The 23,008-nt window shown below is 46.1% G+C and overlaps 1 long non-coding RNA gene across 1 annotated transcript; it reads right to left on the bottom strand.

Annotated features, from left to right (window-relative positions):
• Positions 1 to 2,497: 2,497 nt before the first annotated feature.
• On the bottom strand, positions 2,498 to 13,203 carry LOC144100596 (uncharacterized). The gene is made up of 4 exons (XR_013307750.1): positions 13,013 to 13,203; positions 6,389 to 6,486; positions 4,869 to 4,981; positions 2,498 to 2,604 (listed from the first exon to the last, which is right to left on the bottom strand). It is a non-coding gene; the product is annotated as an uncharacterized LOC144100596 (long non-coding RNA).
• Positions 13,204 to 23,008: the final 9,805 nt, after the last annotated feature.

Here is a 23,008-nt window from a genome sequence, read left to right as displayed (position 1 = left end):
ATCATCCGCCCACCTAAATTTCTGCCTTCTTCTGCTATGATTCTCTTCTCTTGGAATCCACTCCGTTACCCTTGAAGACCAGCGGTTATCTTGTCTTCGCATTGGCCCAGCCGAATCTCATTTCTTCGTCTTGATTTCGACTATGATGTCATAAACACGCGTTTGTTCCCTCACCCACAATGCCCGCTTTCGATCTCTCCCATCTCTCTCTTAACTCTCTTCTCTCTTAGCTCTTAACTCGTTTCCATAGCTCGCTGTGTTGCACTTAAGGTGAACCCTTTTCGTTAGCGTAAAAATTCAATATTATATTAAATTGTGGGGTTCAATGTCCCTATGTGAAACATGGGCTATCGGGAAGCTGTTTAAATAATTTGCTTACGCGCATTCCTATGGACCACACCCACCGCAGTGAGACACACATGGCAACAGCGGTGCCACCCCATCCTGCTTCTGTACCAGGTCATGTTGGCCCATAAAAATTAGGAGGTAACTGCGGCACCCGCATTGAAGAAATGCGTAAGCATTGATGCCTCTGTACCCATCTTTGCCTGTTTGCCTAAAATAATCATGTTCCATCACCGCGTTTTCAAACTTGGCGCAATTGCTTCGTTTTCAAATTTGGCGCCATGCTTCTCTCCGCCCACACTTCTGATCTTTCAAAATTTGCGCCACGCTTTAGCTCCACCCACTTCCGATGTTTTGAAATTGGGCGCCACCTTTGCTCTGGCCCCGCCCACTTTGGACATTTTTGGCTCTAATTAATTACCCCACATGCACCTCATGATTTCCCGTGCGTGATTTTTTGATGTCCTGTCTAATGCAATCATTCTTTCTCTTATAGCTCAATTCATTCGAACGTTATCGTTATGACCAGCTCGTGATGATACTAAACCGCGAACGTAGCTGTACAGTGCTTGCGCATTAAAAAGTAATACTCGTGGACAGCTTTCTAGGGCAACAAAGTGGAAGCTACGAGTGCGGGACACCGGCTTCCAGAAGCGCGCTGTTCGCAAGCGCTCACGAGCCGAAGACTCGGGCCTGTGAGCTTGCGTCACGCAGCTGCCAATGCGTAGACACTGGAAGCTTTCCCAGAGTATAGGCATGCTTGGCGGATAAAACGCCAGCCTTGGAATGTCGGAAAAAATTCAGAACAGCAGACAGCGCATCTACTGCTTTCGCGCATATATTTATGCGTTATTGGTTATTATAGAACAGCTAAAGGTTAGAGCTTTGATAGCATTGTTCGAAACAATACGATGGAACGTGTTCTTTCGTATTCTTTTTCGCATTTCTACTAAATCGAATTACAAATTTTAATAAAAACTATTCATGATTCTTCTTTCATTTTTGAGAAAGGTTAGGTGGCCAGATGAGAATTAGATAATTGCGGTGATCATGTTGCCGCGGCTGGTTGACGAGGTGTTTATTTGGAGAGAAATGGAAGAAGCCATTGTTCGGCTGCAGGCGTACTTAGGCTGATAATGACATTCAGATATGTCAGGTGAGAATGTCCGACAATATTTCTCGTGTTTAAGAAACGAAAGTCGTAAAATTGTTTTAGCGCCAGACGCTCTACATTTTTTTCAAAATTTAAAGGCGCGCCCCAGAGTCGCGGAGATAAAAAAATTCTAAAGTCAGCCTCATTCGAAACTTGCTGCATTAATAAGTTAGTTGGAAGTTCAATGACACAAGAGCAACTAAGGCCAAAGAGCGCCAGAGAAATGTCTATAACTTTGTGTTGCCAGGAGCAAGGATGTGAGGAGTTCCCTTCCACCGTGATTGGCTACGGCACCCTGTTAGTGCCAAGGTATTTCTATTCAGTAAGTTATGCTGACCAGAAAAACGAAACCTTTAAATGGCGACAAAAAATTCTGATTCAATTTAAATAATCAATGACATCGCAAATGCTACAATGGGATCAACCCCGCATAATTGATAAGGATGAAATGGTATGTAAAAATCAAAATTTTCTAAAATACGTGCGACGATGCGCAAAAATTATCAAAAACTGAAAGTGGGCCCCTGCAGTGCTGGCACGTCATTGGCTGTGCTCCAAAAAAACAATAAATTTTAAGTTAGGTGAATGTGTGTGCGATTTCTAGCCTGGCATAAAGTTTGTTGATAGCAATCTTTCCAATAATTTTCACTTGCTGCCTTCTGGAAATTCCTTTTACGAGCAAATAACACTTTCGCAATGGCGGAAATAAACATGACATACGTTTCCTAACCTTTGCCTTTCGCACGCAAATCATACCCATCACAACTTGTATATCTTGATTTGTACCTCATTGGAAGGTTCTGAAAAAGCGCTGTGCGCGAAAATGCTGCCTCTGCCACGACGTTTGTTCGTACCTCTTTTACCCCGAAATATTAATATTTTCACAGAACAAAATTCTTTGAATAATGTGTACTTAATATACAAAATAATAACAAGAATTAAGAATCGGAAACAGACATTTGAATTCCCGCTCATTCGACAGCGAGCACTCACCGGGCGACTGTAGTGCAACAGTGGCTGCGCTTAACACATGTGGCTGAGTGGCTGGCTGGCAGCCATACGCGTTGCAGGCATTCCAGGCGCAGAGCTGTTCTGCTCTGTCAGAGCTGCGCAACGAACATCTTACATGAGACTTCATCATGGTAACTGAAACCACACACAATCACAAAGCACATCTATCATTAATGTGCACCCCTCTGACGCATATTCCTAATGACTTCTTACTGGTTCTTTCTTCCCCATATAACCTGTAAGGAGTGGGAAGATCTGGCGCGTCTTGCCCAGTAGTTCATCGGTACATATCGCTAGCTTCCCGCGTCCATTTGAAGATTAATTGAAGGAGGTCCTCACTCCAGTAAAATCTACTTTATCCCTTGCAGACAAGCATTATGTTCTACAGTCTAGAAATACCTGAAATGCTGTGAATGTGTCCCGAACCTACAGTTTAAAAAAATAACATGATCAATTCAAAAACATTACGAATTGGCGCACGGCGCACACTTCAACGTCAACAGATGTGCTGCCAAATTCCTTAAAGGATATACGTTTGTGCCGAATTAATTATTTCCTTTACAGTCCGAAGCTGTTTCCGTAACAAGAGAGCTACATTGTCATTTAATAAAACACTGCATCACGTGAGAGAAGAAAAATTTACAGCTGCAGACTATCTTCTGCCATTATAGAAAAGAGATCCTTTTGTGTGACCACGAAATGGCTCTATCATTTGTGGCCGGCCTCACTAAGCTCGAGAAAACAGCCCCAGCAACTTAAATAGGAAGTTTCAAAAGTCTTGTGCACATTTGTAGACTCCATGCCGCAAACGGTTTTGCAGAAATGCAGTTTGGAGACTTCTTGCGCAAGATCGTCGACAAGCGCTGTTCGACAACTTCAGACACATTGCCGAAGCGTTATGTTCGCAGCTGCAGGTTAAGCACCTCACCGATCGGCCAAAGAAACTTATGTATTCGGTTACGTATAGCATATACGTATATACTTACATACATGCCAATCGATGCAGCGTGCCCAGGGACCCAGTTTGCCCCGAGACCATTTTTCGCGCGCCCACTTGTCTCAATGCCTTCCTTGCCCTACTGTAATTCTGCTTTGCCGACTAGGGGCGCGGCGTTCGGTTGATTGAAGCTGGCGCTAAAGCCACGATAAGAGTACACATTATATATCACGTATCTTTCGCTACCTTTGTGTCGTTTATCACGTAGACCATGATGTGCATGTGACACTGTAGTTCAATGTTGCTGGTAGATTCGGATAAAAATTCCTTCTAGGGGACTTGCTACAATGTCGCCTGTCCAGCAAAGATAGATACGAAACCTCCACTGAGATGTGCGAACGTCGAGGTGGTCGCGACAGGTGTTAACCACCTGCAGGAATGGCTCAGCTCCAATAGGAAATAGCCCTGAAATATGATACAAGAACGACTGGGCCCCAGGAAATGCACGCCTCGGTTAAAAGTCACAACTGTACATTGCCTCAGCGGCGTGAAGATACCAATTTTTCTAAGACGCGTGCCTTGCCATGCACATTTCTTGAGGTTCATTCCTAAACGATTACAGCAGTATACGGATGATTCGAATGTAGCGAATGTCTGTGTACAAGTTACACAAATATCCTGGCTAACTCTTTAAAGTGTTTTGTATAAAATTGTACAGAAAGGATGTGCTACATCTAGCAGCGATTTATCCTGTTCAAGTCGAATTTAACATATTTCACAACACCGACGTGCTTTTTTTTAGTCCACTGGCGAACGCAGTAAAAAATATTTCACAAAATGAGTAGCTTGAGGGAGCAGCATCCACCATTTTTATGCAGTCAGGTTTACGCTCCAGTAATAATACATAGCTTTTTTTTTAATTACGAGTCTAATGCGCACGATCCCATGGGTGTTAAGCACTTCACCAATCGGCCAATATGCACAAATTTTTACACGTCACTTAAAACGCTTACTGGTAAATCGTCTCTGGAGCCTTGAGGCTTGAACAATGTATTCAGGCTGAAAATTCTCGCTTTCAATGGAAACAAAATATGGCGAAGAAAGTAGTACCCTAGCCAGCGGCTTCTGATGTGTCGAAGCCTGAAAATTCAGAGACACTGGAGTTGTCTCTGAATTTCCTTATATTTCCTTCCCTTATTACGTTAGCCATCGTACATCAAAGAATACTGCGTACGATGCAGGGTTTTTAGGTAGATCAGTTGACGCGACCAGCATAGACGATATGTTTCACCCTGTGTGGTGCTCACGGTGAAGAAAATTCAGGGAGTTAAGTATGCGCTGTTGTATTGATATTCCAAGTTCTCAGCCACACTACAGCTGAGATAATTGCCGTATGCTACTCACTGAGAACTAAGTACTCACCCGACCATTGCAGTGAAATTAGGGAAGTCAATGGCCTGCTGGTCGCTTGGGACTTTCCCCCAGACGCGACGAAAGTTTTTTTTGCGACGCAGTGGTCGTCCACATCGGCCGGGCTGCGGAAAGAGCATCTTACGTGAGCTTCCACCACTGAATTGCACGAACACTGACTACAAGCTGTACCGCGCATTCTGTAGCACAATGGTCCGTTGCGGGCACAAAATCTGCGGAGTGGCCCGTATCGTATCAACTCTGAGAACACTTATATAACACTTTTGAAGCGAAAGCTTCACTACGTTAGGTAAAGAAAAGTGAGCCTTAGGTCAAGTGTGGTTGTAGGCCTTGCCATATGTGGTCCACCATGATGGCGCACCATTTGACATTTGACCTTTAGATTTGCAGGCAGAGGGTGGTAAAATAGGCCACAGCGTTCATTAGGTGACCAACCTTTCGCGATCAACCAGTAACTGCCACCTGCCAGGGTCGTAGGTTGGGCGCACTGCCTATCCAGTGTGCGGAACGCACTCAACGTTATAGACGCAAAAACGCGTCTACTTGCCAATAAACCACAGCTTTCGCTCTCTAACCAGGTTCAGCAGGGGTTAAACAGCAGCTACTATTTCACATTTGAGGTTTTGAGCGCATCAATATTTCCACTTGGCTGTGTGCGAGCAGCGTTCTGATTGGCGGATTTTATGCAGGCATCTACTGTGCATGCGCAGCACAGTCCAACACGCACGCGCATTCAGTCAGGCTGTAGACAGTGAAAAGTTCTACAGATCTTTGGCGCTCAAGAAAATTAGTCAAAAGGCACATTGTTCATACTTTCTTTAGTTCTTTCTGAACACATGCTTTGCAGCATAAGGAATGATCAAATTAACGACTTTTGCCTTTGGAACCCCGCATTAGATAACAAAGTCTGGAAATAACACGGGTTGCGGCTATCAACTCTGCTGTAATAAGTGGAAACGCAGTACAAAATAAAAAGAAGAAAAACTGATTGCGAAAAAAGTAATAACCAAAATACGCGGTACCAAGGATTAGAAAAATGGTCTATAGACAGTCTATAGACTTCTTTAAGACTATTGCCTCCCTATATATTCCTCTTTGTTTATTCATAGTCTAAAGACTATTATGTATAGACTACGACCTTGCACTGTGCCATGCACTGACCATGCATATAGACTATGACCATGCACCAAAAGTGCATGGTCATGGATTTATAGATGTATCGATAGACTGTGTATAAGATTTGTATTGCCTATATATGTTCTATAGGGTTTGTCTACAGAGAGTTCGTAGATTTTATCGACAGATGTTAATGAACAGTCTATTGACTGTCTAGAAATTTTTGTAAGGCAAGAGCACGGAAAGGTACGAGGTTATCTCCGCCGCCGGCCTTCCCACCGGACGTTGTTCCTATTTTGGCACCTTCGTGCTTAGCGCTAGAGCAGCCATTGGGAGCAGTCAGTGCCCCCTGTAGCTCGCACCATGCACCGAAACAGTGGCGAAAAGAGGGTTACCTTGTGAACGGCGACCGCAAGCGTCTGTGGTGGTTTCTAGCGGTGGGTTGGTTGTAGGGTCAGGTTGGCTGCCTGCTGAACGGGCACAGTGTCAAGCCCTGTAAGTGAAGGAAATAATGGGAAGATCGTTGGGGTTCCGGGGAGCTGGTAACTGTTATTCCTCACGAGCACTCGTTCCCATAACTGAAACCGCAAGGATTGACAGCCTGACTGCTGCAGTTTGACTCGTGGCACTGTTCTATCTTCGATCAGGCTGATGAAACAGCATGCTCTAGTTTAAATCCTTTTGTCTAAATTTAAAAGGGCTGACAAGTTGTTTTATGCAATGAATATATTAAAAACCTTTGGTTTCCAGCCTTTTTTCTCAACATAACTGACTGCTGCTTATTCGAAGGGGCACACAGAATGTTCGCAGCCGCCGCTACTCCAGACGAACGAATGTTTATGGGGGTGTAACGTCCCAAAATGACTCAGGCTGAGGGATGCCGTAAAGAAGGGCTCCGGAAATTTCAGCCACCAGGAGTTCTAAGTTTATATAATTAGTAATAAATAATGATTTTATATGCCGCTATGAAGAATGATGTCACACCGTTAATTAGTGAACGCAATTAAGGAATTAATTGGTGTAATTAAAAGATCCTAAGAACAGATAGATAGATAGATAGATAAAGAGGAGGAGGGAAAGACAGGGATGTTAACCAGGAAGGGGTTCCGGTTGGCTACCCTGCAATGGGGAAGAGGGATTAGGGGGCTAAAAGGAGGAAGAGAGAAGGGTAAAAAGGCATAACACATACACACACGCACAACGCTGTCACATTTTGTCACTCAATCCAGTCGCTCTCAAGAAGGCAAAGAGTGCCTTGTACGCCTTCAGGGCAGTCGACTGCTGTGGCCACGGACTGAGGATCTTTTGCTCTGTTAATGGGCGAGGATCGAGGCGGTTCAGGGCACAACACAGTGTATGTCTTGCACTCGCAAATGCAGGGCACTCACAGAGAAGATGAGCGATGGTCTCCTCACAACCGCAGCTTTCACAGGCAGGACTGTCGGCCATCCCCATCTGGAAAGCATAGTGGTTGGTAAAAGCGACACCGATCCATAAACGGCATAACAATGCTGCGTCGCGCCGTGCTAAGTTACGTGGAAGACGAAGGCGCAGTCCAGGGTCCAGTGCCTTGAGGCGGAGGTTGCAAAAATCTCCCGTGTTCCACGCTAAAAGTGTGAGCTCCAGCACCCAAGGGCGGAGCCCACACGCTGCGTCAGGTCTTGATGTTGGGATCCTCACTGGAAGTCCGTCGTTGAGAGCAGAACGCGCAGCCGCATCGGCCTGGTGATTACCGTTAATACCACAGTGTCCTGGCAGCCATTGAAAAATGATGTCATGAGTTTTGGAAACGGTGCCGTGGTACAGTATACGGATCTCAGCAACAAGTTGTTCCTGCGACCCGCGGCGTAGCGCAGCTTGCAGGGCTTGAAGGGCTGCTTTAGAGTCGGTGAAAACCGTCCAGTCATGTGGAGGTTCTTGACTGATGAACTCTACCGCAGCCTGTAAGGCTGCGAGTTCCGCACCAGTTGAAGATGTTGGATAGGTCGTCTTCACTTTCATGAAGATGGATCTGGCCGGTATCACCACCGACCCCGCAGAACTGGTCGAGTGAACTGATCCATCTGTGTAAACATGTATGCGGTGACTGTGGTAAGAATGCAGGTGATTCAATGTCAGTTGTTTGAGAGTGGGTAGTGATACACCAGCTCTCTTCACAATTCCAGGAATATAGATGTGAACCCGCGGTTCATGAAGACTCCATAAGGGTGAGCACGGTCTTGACGCAGGGGTGAACTCCGATGGAAGATATGCGCGATGAGCTTCAATGAATTTGACGAATGCAGTACGCGGCCTAATTATCGGGAGTGTTGCGAGGTGATGACAGGGAATCCATGTGAGGTGCCAAATATGTGTTCTCATGGTGTCAACAGCAATGTATGTAGTAACAGGATGTTCCCGGGCAACAAGAACAGTTGCTGCTATTGATGCACATTTAGGCAGTCCAAGGCAGATACGGAGAGCTTGCGCTTGCACACTTTGAAGAGTCTTGACATTTGTCTTTCTAATGGAACTGAATATCGGAAGACTGTACCGCATGTAGCCCAGAAATAGGGAACAGTACAGTTGCAGCATAGAACGCACTGATGCGCCCCAGGACTTTCCCCCGAGGAAGGAGAGGATGTTGACAATCGCAATTAGTCTCTTTCTCATGTTGTAGACATGTGGACTCCACGAGGGGTTCCTGTCGATGACAACACCCAGGAATCTGTTGCTTCTCTCATAGGGAATGGCTTCACCATTAATGCGAATGGTGTAGCGTGACATTATTTTGCGTGTTAACGCCACAAGTGAACACTTTTTGGTCGAAATGTTCAGGCCCTGCAATCGAAGATAAGATGTCAATATTGATGCCGCCATTTGAAGTCTTGCACGAACTTGAGGACGGGTCACCCCTGATGCCCAAATACAGATATCATTTGCATATACAGAGATCTGAGCAGATTGAGGCAATACGTCGACCAGGCCGATGAGAGCAAGGTTGAAGAGAACTGGGCTCAGCACTCCACAGGACAAAAAACGACTTCTCTGATAAATAGCTGCGTATCCAGCTGAACGTGCGGCCTCCGATCTCAGCAGCTTCCATTGCGTCCAAAATGGCCTGATGCGTTACGTTGTCGTACGTGCCCTTGATATCCAAAAACAATGCCACGGTCAATCTTTTCAAACTTTTGCTGTGTTGCACCGACGTTACAAGGTCAACCACGTTGTCGATAGAAGAGCGGCCCCGTCGGAACCCAGACATGAAGGTTGGATAAATCTGATATTGCTCCACGTACCATTCCACGCGTGTGAGCAGCATTCTTTCCATGACATTGCCGACGCAGCTGGTGAGTGCAATTGGACGGTATGATGAAAGGTCGAGCGGTGATTTCCCCAGCTTAAGAAGTGGAACCAGACGACTGGTCTTTCAATCATGAGGAACTATGCCAGCAGTCCATGACTTGTTGTAAGTGTCCAAAAGAGCCCGTTGAGGTTCTTGGTCAAGGTTGGGAAGTGCGGAGTACGTCACAACATCGGGCCCTTGTGAGGATGACCTTCTACAACAAGCAAGTGCAGCATCAAGTTCATCCATGGAGAATAGTGCATCCATCCGAGAATCCCTTGAGGGTGGAACATTGTTGCAGTGCAGCGTTGCGCCGGAATTCGGAGGACCTGTTATTCTTGCACAGAAATCTTCGGCTACCTCAACCACACTGCGCCTTTGGTGGAGCGCTACGGATTTGAAAGGGTAGCGCTGTTGAGGGGACGTGCGAAGACCCCGAATTACGCTCCAAACGCGTGACAAAGTCTTCCGTGGATCAAGTGTTTGGCAAAACTTCCTCCAGCGTTGTGTTTGTAGTGCCTGAATTCTGCGCTGAATCTTATTCTGTATGCGCCTAGCATCTCTTAGATCTAGGCGCGACTTTGTGCGTCGGTATCTGCGCTCTGCCCTGCGCCGTTGTGATCGTAGTCGCTGCAATTCGAAGTCAAAATCTGTGTATTTAGCGACAGAGTTAAAGGGGCAGGTAGCGTGTTCCATGGCCTCCTTAATTTTTTGTTCAAGACCGATAGAGAAGCCCTCTGTGCAAGCAGCCTCCATAAGTAATTTAAAAACTGTCCAGTGAATGCGCTGCCTACACTTGACTGGGAAAAATTTAGAATGGCCGGTAATAATAAGATAGCTTGGGATATGGTCGCTGCATCTTAAGAATAGGTGGTTACACCACAGTATGACATCTGCTTAACAATAAATATCCATAGAAACCTTACGTAAAAATGACAGAAAACTCCATTTGAGGCATAAATAATAACTAAAGGTTCTGGATTTAAAATGACGTTGAGATCAAGTGGCGGAAGTCTCGGAAAACAATTCAGATCTTAGAAAACATCCGATTTGTATTTGTATGAAAATTGAGCTCAGAAGAATTAATAATGTGAGGCTACTCAAGGTATTTAAGTCAACCTTTGCATTTAATGATTCAATTTACTCCAATAAGCATGCCAGATTACATTGCTCTATGACAAATAATAAATTTCACTTCCGATCTCTACTTCACCCCAAATCATTAGCGGTCTGCAGTGAGCCGAGGTCTCTTTGCCTGCACTGTCATTGCACAGATGCAATTGCACTATCGTGACTGACACGGGGCAGCAAGGTGATTTAAACATGGGCCAGAACGAAAACATTTGACGATTTTTAAGCATATCATTACAGTAGGATTTAAAAATTTCGCTCAGATTTTCCTGCCGTTCATTGCACTGACCAATCGGCAGTCTAAAGCAACCTGCTTCCAAACACATCGAGATACTTGAGACTGTATATTTCACCCACGTAAAGTTTTTGTACTATATGTCTTAGTGAAAAGGTTTAATAGATTCGAGATGCTTAGCCAAAGGTAACTAACTCCCAGGTAACCAAGACATTCAATGCTTGCAGAACTAAACACTAATTTCTTGCTCTCAGAAGCACCTGCTATCCGCTTTAAACACAGGTTTAGATTCTGTTGCCTGTTTGTAAGGTGACAAGCGCCGTGTCTGTTAGACGAGTGGTAAATGTTCTGCTACAATTCGCTTAAATTCGACTTATTTCAAGCTTATGTAGCAAAAACTATGACCAGTAATTTTGAGAACGTTAGCTCTTTGTCATCACGTTTGCACATTTCGTGGTGTCTGCTACCATCCTGATATCACAGCGCCACCTGTCGCAGCAACCGCTCATCACGTTCCGAGATTTCGTGGGGCCACCTGCCACCCTGAGATCACAGCGCTATCTGTGGCAGCAACTAGAATGCAGCACACTTCGCATTGAAACTTGTAGAGCCGTCGACAATTCTTAAATTCGTTCCGCTATACATACTCCAACAACAAGGGGCACCCAGACCGCAGCGGTGGCCAAGTGGTTGAGCATCCGCCTCGCATGCGGGAGGTGCGGGGTTCGATCCCCAGTGCCGCCGGGTAGCCACCGGTGATACATTGGGCACAAGATTTCCCCTGGTCTGGTGCTCGGCTTATTTAGGGTGAAATGCTTGGGAAATGGGTCTTCGACCCCACCTTGAGAATTTGAAAAAATACCTTGTGCCATGGCGCTCTTTGGCCATAGATTCCCTTGCGCCATAAAAATCTATCATTATCGACAAGGGGCACCCATCCGGGGACAGCTGTGTGCCGAATTTGGTAGGCAAATGAAGCCCTATGAATTATGGTATAGAAATAAAACCACAGTTTAGTAATAGGTAAACATTGTATGCATGCAATTACTAATTGAAGAGGTACCATATCGCACCGCAAGCCGAATTCTAGGCCCACCTTGACCCCCCAAACGAAGCAGATTCCGTTTGGGACGTATCCTGAGGGGGCGCAACTTGTTAACGGGTATACGTGGATCGTAATTTCTCTGGCAGATGGCGCTAGGCATCGATCCCTCCGCTAGGTGGAAAAGTTGGTTTACTTTTCCGAACCGCTCAGGGTTTTCTTCACTGGCCCCGCTGGATGCGGAAAGACTCTTTTTATGCACGGCCAATAAAGCTAACGCTCGTTACTTCACCGTGTCCTAGACGGTGGCGGCCTTTTTTTTTTCTCCCGCAGGGTTTCTTCACAGGATCACCGTTATTCAAGCTTTGGCACCGGTCCTTTCTAGCTCGACTTCAGTCGCGGTCGGTGTGTTGTTATTCTGAGCAGAAAGGACTAGAAATGGGTCCACAGCGACGGAATACTCCGTACCGCACTGCGGATGCTACGGAAGGAGCTCGCCCAAAAAATTTACGCCATGACCTTCAGCAAATGTTATTATCCTCATCGGACACAAGTTCGTATATTCGTTTCGAAAAAAAATAATCAAGCAGTATTTTATCCTACTTCCCCAAATGCAATTTCACCGGATGCATCTCAGTCAAAAAGTTGCTCACATGACCGGATCAGTGTGGTAGGTTCTTGATTGCCTAAACAAACTTAAGAAGAAAAAACTGCGGCGAAACACGGGACCAGAAACAATACGACAGCACTAAGCGCCGACCAGCACCTCGTTTTTTTTTTCAGCTGTATATATCTCGCTTCTGGCGAAATAAATACGAGTTGCTTCTTTCTTGTCCCGCGCTTCTGCGTTGTTTTGTTTTCTTAAGCTTAGTTCGCGTGTTGGCGAAGAAATAGGATCCTTTGCACTTTCTGGCGCCCCATATGTGTGTGATATGGGGTTTATGAAATGCAACTCGATGATCATGATGGATTTTTATGGCTCAAGGGCATCTCTAGCCAAAGAGCTCCATGGCACAAGGCATTTTCGATTACTCAAGAGATTTTTCAGGCATTTCACCATGCAGAAGCCGAGCACCAAGCCAGGGTAAAGCTTGTACCCATTGTATCACCGGTGGGTACCCGGTGCCACTGGAGATTGAACCCCGCACCTCCCGGATGCTCAACCACTAGACCATCGCTGCGGTCACGGAATGAAACTCTTCTGGTAGCTAAGCGTCTTGCTGCCAAAGCAACGAGGAGAGCGCGTCGGCTCTGTGCTATGTTTTGGAAGAGAGGCAAGGGCTCACCGTTCACTGTTTCCTTCTGCGCAACAGCATGTATAGGCGCGGACATGTTATTCGAACTCCGCTGGCTCGAGCGACGCACCAAGCTGTGTCGGTGTTCACGCCTTTTCTGGCCAGTACCAGGTGCCGGAGTACACCTGCAGTACTTGCTGCCTCCGACGGCTGTTTCCATGACGACGAAAAAGCCGCGCCGATCGCCTGGGCTGCAAGAGTGCCTGATATGCAGAGAAACTTTTAAAGTGCCTCTGTATTGCTTCATGTCGTTGTCATAAACATGCAATACCATGCGGCCTGATGTGTAGTACCTATCCGTATCTAAAAATATCGCATTAAGAACCAGCGCTAAAAAACACATAGTGAAACACACACATCTGTGAAATTCTTCCCAAACAACAAGGTTTCGGCGATGGCCCAATGACAAATTCGAGCTGGCCCCTTATCATGCAACAGAGCCGTTTTTAGTCTCAAGCGATCCGAACACCGGCCGACCACGCGATCGGTCATCGTGGCGACACCCTAAAGCTAACTCTAGGTTCCTTGTGTGCAGCGCCTAGTCCCCAAGTCCGGGAGAACATAATTTAAATCGGGCATTACGTGGAACGTTTCGCTTTTATTCTCGATGACCTCTATGTGTTTCTTGCTCTGTTCTAGCACAGGTGTCATGATGTCCCTGTTCCTACGTACTTCCGCCATGGTTGAGTATTTTTTCGACCGAGAAGTCGCGATGTCCCCCTTTTCTTGGTTCTGTTAGTCTAAGGCACACGGCTGTCACGCGGGTAACCTTTGAGCTCAGTGCAGGTAGCCCAGGTGCTTCAAGAAGGGCGCCTCGAACGGACGGCCCAGCAACGACCGTTAGTCATGCCCCGCCGTGAATGCTTGCTCAATCCCGGCGAAATTTATTTCCATCAGCCTATTGTCACGTCCGACCACACAGCCCGGATGTGTACTGTAAGCTGTCGAGTATTGCTTTCTGTACGAATATTCCAGCAATATCACCAGATAACGTCATAAGCTATAGGTTGACTGACATCGACGCTGCTTTTTTACTTGCTATTCCCGTCACTTGTGGCCGGAAGTGTTGGAGGGGGGGGGGGGGGACGTGTTGCGTTTTTTGACTGGTGCGCTTCGGCCACGTGCGCAAAATGCAAAAGAGGCACTACGGTGCTCGATGTCAGCTGAAGTCTTAATAGCTAGTGGTCCGAAGTGTTGGCAATGCGGTGGCATTAGCATGTGTTAATGCCTCTACCCGTGATGTCACTTTGGTCTGATGACGTCCCTTCCTCCAGCCAATGGGAATGCTCCCGTCTGGCGAGGTCACCAGACCGAATATTTCTCAATGGCTGGAGGAAAGTAACGTCACCAGAGTAGATAATTGACATTGGCTGGAGGAGAGCGACGTCACCAGAACAGAAACGACGTCACTTCCAGTAAGGGCGTCAACGGTGCTGAGTTTTCCAGCGATAGCTGTTAGGCGGCCATTCCTTGGTTCTGCGTCATAGTCGTCCGCCGTCGTCGGCGTAAGCGATGGGAGGAAGGGTGCGTTAGCACCCACCGGTTTCGCCGGTCAGCCTGGGTCGCATAAGCCTCCAGGTGGCTCTGTTTGGAACAAGCTGCCTGCCAGTGCAGGGGTGCGTCATGTGACCACTACACCAGTGGTCTTAAACAGTTTTCGCTGAATCTTGTGTTACGCTGTAGTAATCGAACTGTGAATTATTTATTGTTGCTATTAGTTTCAGTTCTGGCTGCACCTTAGTGGGCGGCGCATGCATGACGTCACACTCACTCTAGCCTCTGAAGCATCGGCGATCACATGTGGTACGATTTTTACCGACACACGTGGACGCTAAAATTTTTGGTCTTGCTCGAATTCGATGTTAACTGCTGCAGGTCTCTGTGTGAATACGATACCTATTACAGCTATTACCTGTCACCCCAATGCCTATTATAGCTTGAGTGGCAGCCGCTAAACTAACAAGTTGAATGGTTTGTTGTGTGCACCCAAAGAATGGCACAGACTGAGCAGGTGCTAATTTTTGCAGGAGACTCGCAGGAGGGGCCGATACAGTTACGGTTCTTTCTTGCACCAGGAATAACCACACTCCTGTTTGTAAGCCGTGCCTGACTCAGTTGAATAAGAGGAGAGAACTTACCTCTGCCTGAAGATGTTCAGCAGGCCCAAGGCATTGCCTTCGGTCCCGGGATGAGGTTGGCATCGATGTACGGTGCCCAGAAGAGCGCCGACTGCGAGAAGGCATTGAAAGAAATTTGCGTCTGCATGGCAGTCCATTGCCTATTGCCTCTCACCTACCATTAGCCAGTGTGGAATTAAATTTGTTCCTAAAAATTAGAGCTGTCGCTTTTCTGTGATACGCCGTTAATTATGCCTAAGCGCGTTCAAATATATAAAAAAATCTGGGACGGTGCAGAGGCACCATATTATAAATGCTGGAAACTACAGAATGCTGCCTAGCTGCTGCCCTGGATATTATTCACAGTCGACAGCTGCTTACTGTTATGTGTGATGGCAGATAGAGGGCTGTGATGATCCCAGGTGGTTAATGTAAGTTTTCTTTTGAGCGTTACATCTTGCTCATAACGTTTCTTGATTTCTTGGACTCTGCTACCAGCTCTCTTCGGCGTGGAATTTTCCAAGTCCGAGGAATTCAAGATGGCGGCCCCCATAGTGAATCCATATAGCAACCCAACTGGCGATTGATTTGTGACGTCATTAGTATGCGAAATTGGTGATTGATGAGGTCGCTGATATATCCAATTGGTGATTGATTGGTGACGTCACTTATAAATCCATGATGTCGGCCAATAATGGTAAATAATTGATGACTTCAGTAACTATTTCAATACGGCGGCCGACTTGGGCGACGTCATAATCCAAGATGGCAGGAAAATTCGGGCGCCAATGACGGCGTCAAAATGCAATGTGGCATACAGAAGTGAAACCACGGGATTATGACGTCATATGAAATCTAGTAAACCCAACAGCTAACGCTCGTTACTGCAACGTCTTCCAGACGGTGGCGGCAGCTTTTTTCCACAGTTATGGCAAAATCGTATGCATCCACGCATTGAATTCCTTTTCTTCAGAGCTAGTTGGAGCCACATCTGTTGTGAGTCAGCTCAGCTCTCAGGGCCAGCATTGAATCTCGCCTATAAGAATGCAAGATCTCTTGCTTTAATGCACGGTCGACAAAGAGGACACCACACTCCAGGACACGCGAACGCCTTGACCGTGGTTGGACGCACGAAACACTTACCCGTGTCAAGTGGACAAATTTAGTGCTGTACTAAATGACAAATTTCGCCCAATTATCTTAATTAGCATGATTTGCAGGAATTACTACCGCTCGCAAGCCAAGAGTTCTACAAGACTCCTTTGCAGAAGAAATACCTACCACACAAGCAGTACCACGCAGAAAAGCAGGAAACTTCGTTAAAAAGAACATGCCGTCTGTCAGCAAGTGTTTTTTTTCATGGATTTTTCAGTTAGATGAGACACTAGCACTGTAGTTCCATTGTGACTGGATCCAGCTTTCGGGGCACTTCTGACAAACTCGTGGCTTGCGGGTCGACGCGTGAGTCAATGGCTTATTTATCGACTGGTTAGTCAAGAGCGGTAACATTTTCTGCGAAAGGATCGCAATTCTAGTACATATGGACAGCCTTAACAAGGTTTTGCCCTTACGAACATTGCATTTTAAGAAGTAAGAACTTTTTCACTGTCTTATAGTAGTAATGATTTCGACCTGCATGTAGTGAGGTACTGGTTGCAGTTCAAGTGCGTGTATTGGGTTTAGTAACACATAAGCCAAAGGCTATGTTGCCCCAAACGCGAGGCTTAATGTTTGATTAATGTGTGATACACTATTATTGGTATTTTGTCTATAGACTACGAATAGACAAAAAGAAATATCTGTAGAAAAGAAATGGAGTCTATAAGAAGTCTATAGACTGTATATAGACCATTTCAGTGAGGGAACAACAGATGAGTCTGTCGTGCTCACCCATCCCCGCTTTAAGCCCGCCTTGAGTATGGTCGCTGTGAAGTCCCGCCTCGCACCCACGTGAAGAATGCACTTCCATGCATGTTTTCCATTCGAAGACACTGCCGCTGCTGCTCCTCCGAGGCCGTCACAGCTGGCGATGTCGCCTCTGGTCAAAGAGACAAAAGCGAAAGCTGACTCGTCTCATCAGCCCAGGAGCTATAACAGCTTTTCGGGGGCCTGTTCAGCCGTCACCTCCATTATGCGCATTATAATGAGAAGCAGAGAGTTTGGAAAACGTGCATAACATCGCATGTAGCAGACGGCTCTGAAGCCGTAGTACCACACATTGGTTTGGTTAACGGGGGTTCAACGTCCCAAAGCGACTCAGGCAATGAGGGACGCCGTAGTGAAGAGATCCAGAAATTTCAACCACCTGGGGTTATTAAACGTGCACTGACATCGCACAGCACACCGGCCTCTAGAAAATCGTCGAAGGTGAAATTCGACTGCCGCGGCAGAATCGAACCCGCGTCTTTCGGGCCAGCAGGCACCACGGCGGCTGTGGAATCTTTAATGACACATACACCAAAGACTACCACGCGACAAACGCGAGATTTATTGTGTTTGCATTGTGAACAAGCTTGTATGAAACTATTTTTGCATATTATAGCCTGTTTGGGTGCACTGCTTTTCAGGAACTAAACAACACGAAATTAACCGGATGCGGTTTACCGTGAGCTCATCTCTACATTCTTCAAACATCGATTCACCTTACCACGCTAGCTTAGATTAGGTAGCATCGATGCGCCACTCTCACGCAGCACCACATATGGCAATATGGCGGGCAGATTGCTTGCCATTTTTATCTAGAGGCACATCAGGCATTTCACCCGTGCACTGCTCCTGCCCGGCGAATAGGCCGAAAAGCATCCTCAGACAGCCATGCAGCAGCGTGCGGTGCACCCCAGTTGAGTTCCCGACTGTATATAACAGGTATCAGAGATGTTCAACATTGGTTACAGGTGAGGAAAAGGCGCAATAACAGTCTCGGTGGACACCTGAATAATGTCTATAGTTGAACATCTTAACCGCTCCGTTAAGGAAGCATGAAGCAGTGAAAAGAGGCGCCTTAGTGGAGGCTTTCCATTTGCTTCGAATACCAAGGATTTAGATACACTCTCATGGTTAACAGGAAGATATAGAAGGCAGGGGCTGAAGAACCTAAAGGTATCGGCAAAGAAATACCATTAAAAAAAATAGATGATCGATGCGGTAGAAATGCGTTAGGCGAATTCTTTCAAGAGCGTTAGTTCTTACTCGTCACGTTTCTCGATTTCTTTGGATGTGTTACCACCTCCCTTCGGCGTGGAATTTTCAAAGTCAATGGATTATCAGATGGCGGCCCCTGTAGTAAATTGATATAGCAATCTAATTGGTGATAGATTATTGAAGTCATTTACATACAGAATTGTTGATTGATTGGTGCCATCACTGATAATGCACGACGTCGAATTCGTATTTCCATTGGTGTACCTCACTTTAATCTAATTCATATCAATTCTAGTAAACCAAACCACTAACGCTCGTTACTTGAACGTCTTGCAGACGGTGGCGGCAATTTGTAATTTCGCTTTTAATTGTGTTTAGAGAAATAAAAATGGAAGGCCGAAAACGACAGCAACGAACTGTAACGTGATATAAGCGCAGTTGATAGATGAAGGACTGAAACTGGTGTATATTGCATCATTGCATCTCCAAGTGCGCCGCGGAAATGATCGGTGTCTGTGATAGCAGGTAGTGCGGCAGACAGGTGGTTCCGCTCGCGTCAAGTTAATGGTTAGGTGGAATACGAATAGGCGGCTGTGCGTTGCCACATTTATGAACCTCTGAAGCAGGTATTAATCATCTGAGGTCATGGATGAATATAAATGACAGTCTATGATGTCGTGATCACAAATTTTTATGGTAAGATATCGGATTGCTATAACCTTGAGTAACCTTCAATGACAATAAAGTAGGTGTAAATTGCCTGCAAAATTGAACTTGACTGTGCATTGTGCAAATGGCATAAAATGCCGTACTCAAGCGTACTGTTCACATAAAAGAGTGCAAAAAAAATGTTTACGAAGATTTTTGTCTATGGCAATAATAATGCTAAGATCAATTTATAGTGAACGTCCCTATAGTAATGAGTATTGGAGCAGCCTTATGCAGAACCTGTCATATATAAGGTATGCGTAGGGGTGCGGATGAGGGTATATGTTGATGCTAAGTGTGCTTCACTCATAAAGGTGCCAGGCGCGTGTGACTGTGTATGACACACGGTCACGCAGTGTCACTCGTCCATCTGCACTAGGCAAGGAATTTGGCGTTAAAGGAACAGGTTTCGCAGTGTTATGCTAAACGCGAAGTGCGCACGCCTACACGATGCCCTCGAAGTCCAAACAGGTCCAGGGAAACATCGGGAAGACCATAAGAATCAAAACAGGATGCTTTGAATGCAAAAACAAAATAAAGCTTAGCAATTACTACTTCGCTGTGGATATGAAAATTGCACTCCTAAAAAAAACTACCTATATCTGGGCTCTTGCAGCACTGCCATATTATATGCTCACCGCTCGTCCGTTTTCAGTACGAGTAAACACATGAGACAGTGGCTTAACCCTTACAGATTTTTTAGACAGTCTTTTGACTATTCATAGAGTGCTGTTTATGAAGACTTTAAACTCTATAAACAAGCCCTAGATAACAGTCTATAGCCAATGCAAATCCCATAGACAGTCTATAGACATTCCATAGATGTATGGCCATGCACCTTTAGTAGACTTGTCTACAGACAGTCTATAGACTACGAATAGACTGGAAAATATCTGTAGGAAGGAAATAGTCTCTATAAGAAGTCTATAGACTGTATATAGACCATTTCAGTATGGGAACAACAGATGAGTCTGTCGTACTCACCCATCCCCGCTTTAAGCCCGCCTTGAGTATGGTCGCTGCGGAGTCCCGCCTTGCACCCACGTGAAGACTGCACTTCCACGCATGTTTTCCAATCGAGGGCACCGCCGTTGTTGCTCCTCCGAGGCCGTCACAGCTGGCGATGTCGCCTCTGGACAAAAAGACAAATACGAAAGCTGACTCGTTCCATCAGCACAGGAGCTATAAAAGCTCTTCGGACGCCTGCTTAGCCGAATCTTCCATTATATGCAGCATAATGACAAGCACGTAGCGAGTTTGGCAAACGTGCATATACACATCGCGTGTAGGAGACGGCTCTGAAGCCGTAGTACCACACTTTCGCTCGGTTAACGGGGGTTCAGCGTCCCAAAGCGACTCGGGCCATGAGGGACGCCGCAGTGAAGAGATCCAGGAATTTCGACCACCTGGGGTTTCTTTAACGTGCACTGACATGGCACAGTACACGGGCGTCTACAATTTCGCCTTCATCGAAATTCGACCGAGGTGGCTGGGATCAAACCCGCGTCTTTCGGTTCAGCAAGCCGAGCGTCATAACTACTCAGCCACCACGACGGCATACCACACTTTGTGGTGACCTACTAGGAGGGTAGGTAGCCATTGAAACTACAAAGTATGATATTATAGTTTTCAAAAGCAAGATAGAAAATGTGCCTTCTTTGACGATTCAGACAAGGGAGTCACACTTTGATAGAGTGTGTAGATTGTGTCAACAGTCGTTGCAGGTGTAACAATAACTAAAAATATTTTTTTCCTGAAACACAAAGATAACGTGTTGTTTCGCGTTTAGGAGGCTATGTTTTCTGGGCCTTAACTTAGAAACACTTACTTAAATAAACTATTCACATATAATGTATACATAAAGCCAAAGCTTCAATGTGCATCGAGAGTATGACGAACGAGTTTTAACGATCGCAATAAGGTTAGTAGCAACAAAATGCACACTTACAGAGGGCAGATATGTGGATATATGACAGTAATAGTGGAAACTTAATAGCATACGAAAAAATCCGTGTAAAAAAAAAGCTTCTCGTTGAAGATTGTGCTCGTACAGAATTTTTAGGCATGTAGCTTCACGGTATATGCCGCGGCTAAGCAATCATGTTGAGCAATCTGTCATGTTTACATAAGAAAAGGTTCCACAGTCGAAGCTCTTTCCCGATCATCAGTTGTTTGCTGATATTAACATGTAAACGTTTTTGAATGAAGCGAGAGATTTGAGGGTTTCCAGTGACATGCTGTGAGAGCTTGAACTGAAAATGAATGGCCGCTGAAACGAGTTAATTATCCGGATAACTTTGTGCTGGTACAGGAGCACCCAGCGAGAGGGCCTTCGTGTCGCTTATACTATCACGATGGAAAGGAACGCGAACAATACGGCGTCTACGCATTCCACTGTTCGAATTTCTTTTGCTCGCCTTTTTACCTAGACAGCCGCAGCTGTGGCGTAGTGGTTGAGCATCCCCCTCGCATGCGGGAGGTGCGGGGTTCGATCCCCAGTGCCGCCGGGTACCCACCAGTGATACGATGGGTACAAGCTTCCCCTGTTTTTCGAGTTTCGGGTCTGTGCAGTTCACGCGGGCAGGCCTCTTCATGCTGACGCAGTTTTGCCATGCGGCGCTTGTGTGTTGGGCATCGCTAGTTTTCAGATTACTAACTGCCATGCATCAAAGTGCGTAGTCAGTGTTGGTGTTCGTATGGTTTTCTTCACGTTGCGTGTTTTACTCCAATGCTCGCTGCTTACGCCCCCCTTGCCGCTCTGCCCATCAAGCTCTTACAGTTATAACAATGCAACCGGTGCCAAACCTAGGAATGGGCACCTAATAGCTGGGCTGCAAACATCAAATATGGGTGTCCCCACATTCGGCAGGTGTGACAAGCAAGCTATCAAGATAGTGTTTTGCTGCACGGATCCTGCAGGCAAGACTGCATTGCCATTAACTTGTGGAAGTTTGTTCAGGCCTTCAAGTCACGAGTTTGAACCAAGGGGCGGGAAAATTTTAAAACCTGATTGTCTCGACAATGAACGCATGATTTTCTACCGCAGTAGATACATCAACAAAGCCACGAACAGCCATGCCAGAAAAGACCTACTCCAGTCTGCCTTCCTTTCAAATCCGTGTTGTCCACTGCGCTGTTGTCAACTATTAATCTGTAGCAACGTGTCTTGAAGCTCATACCCAAAAATTATGAAAACATTTTGAGTGGGATACCGTTTATGACTGCAATTTTTTCACATGAGATTTCACGATAACAATCAATATATTCGCGGATCACCCGACGGCAGTCTTGTATCTTTTTCCTATCATGTTTTTCCTATCGTCAAAAGCGTTCCCCATTGGTTTTCTATGGCAGTCTTACTACTGAATGCGACCAACGCAAAACACTTTAAAGGAAAAAAATTTGCTACATTGCAGAATAATGGACCATTACCTTGAATATTTCCATAACAGTGTCTTTCAATTTTCGAAATTCCAAATTTTTCCCAGAGAAAGCTGGACTTCACACAGCTGCCATCCGTTCTGTCCTTTTCAAAGTGCTCACAGAATATTCAACGTCGTTTTTGCATCCCTATGGCATAGTACTTTGGTTCAGCGAGAGTGTTTCCGCCAGTCACTCAAAATGTCAGCAGGCTCCAGGCGACAGTCTATAGAGAACACTGCTTGACGCACCCTTCCCTAGGCTCTACTGTGCGACCATATTTTCACGGTGTTCCAAAAATCAAATCTGTTCTCTCAAGGACTCATGTCTTGCAAGAGTAAAGAGGGGAGCGCCTCCACTCTGAACTACATTTGTCCAGAGATGCAGGCGCTTACCGCTTGTAATCCGCTCTTTCGGGCGAAGGGCAGCTTTCGCTCGACGTGGACATGTTCACCGTACTGCGCTGGCTCGAGCGACGCCATGCTGAGACGAGCTGGGCCGTCGCTAAAGCCTCTCCATGCACGCACCAGGAGAAGATGTGAGCCTCTGGTATCCTCACCTCCGACACCGTCTCCAGGACAACGAAGAAGCCGCGCCAATG

This window comes from Amblyomma americanum, chromosome 8 (assembly GCF_052857255.1).
Source record: "Amblyomma americanum isolate KBUSLIRL-KWMA chromosome 8, ASM5285725v1, whole genome shotgun sequence".
NCBI lineage: Eukaryota > Metazoa > Arthropoda > Arachnida > Ixodida > Ixodidae > Amblyomma > Amblyomma americanum.
The sequence above is the reverse complement of the archived record's forward strand: the minus strand, read 5'-3'. Positions and strand labels throughout refer to the sequence as shown.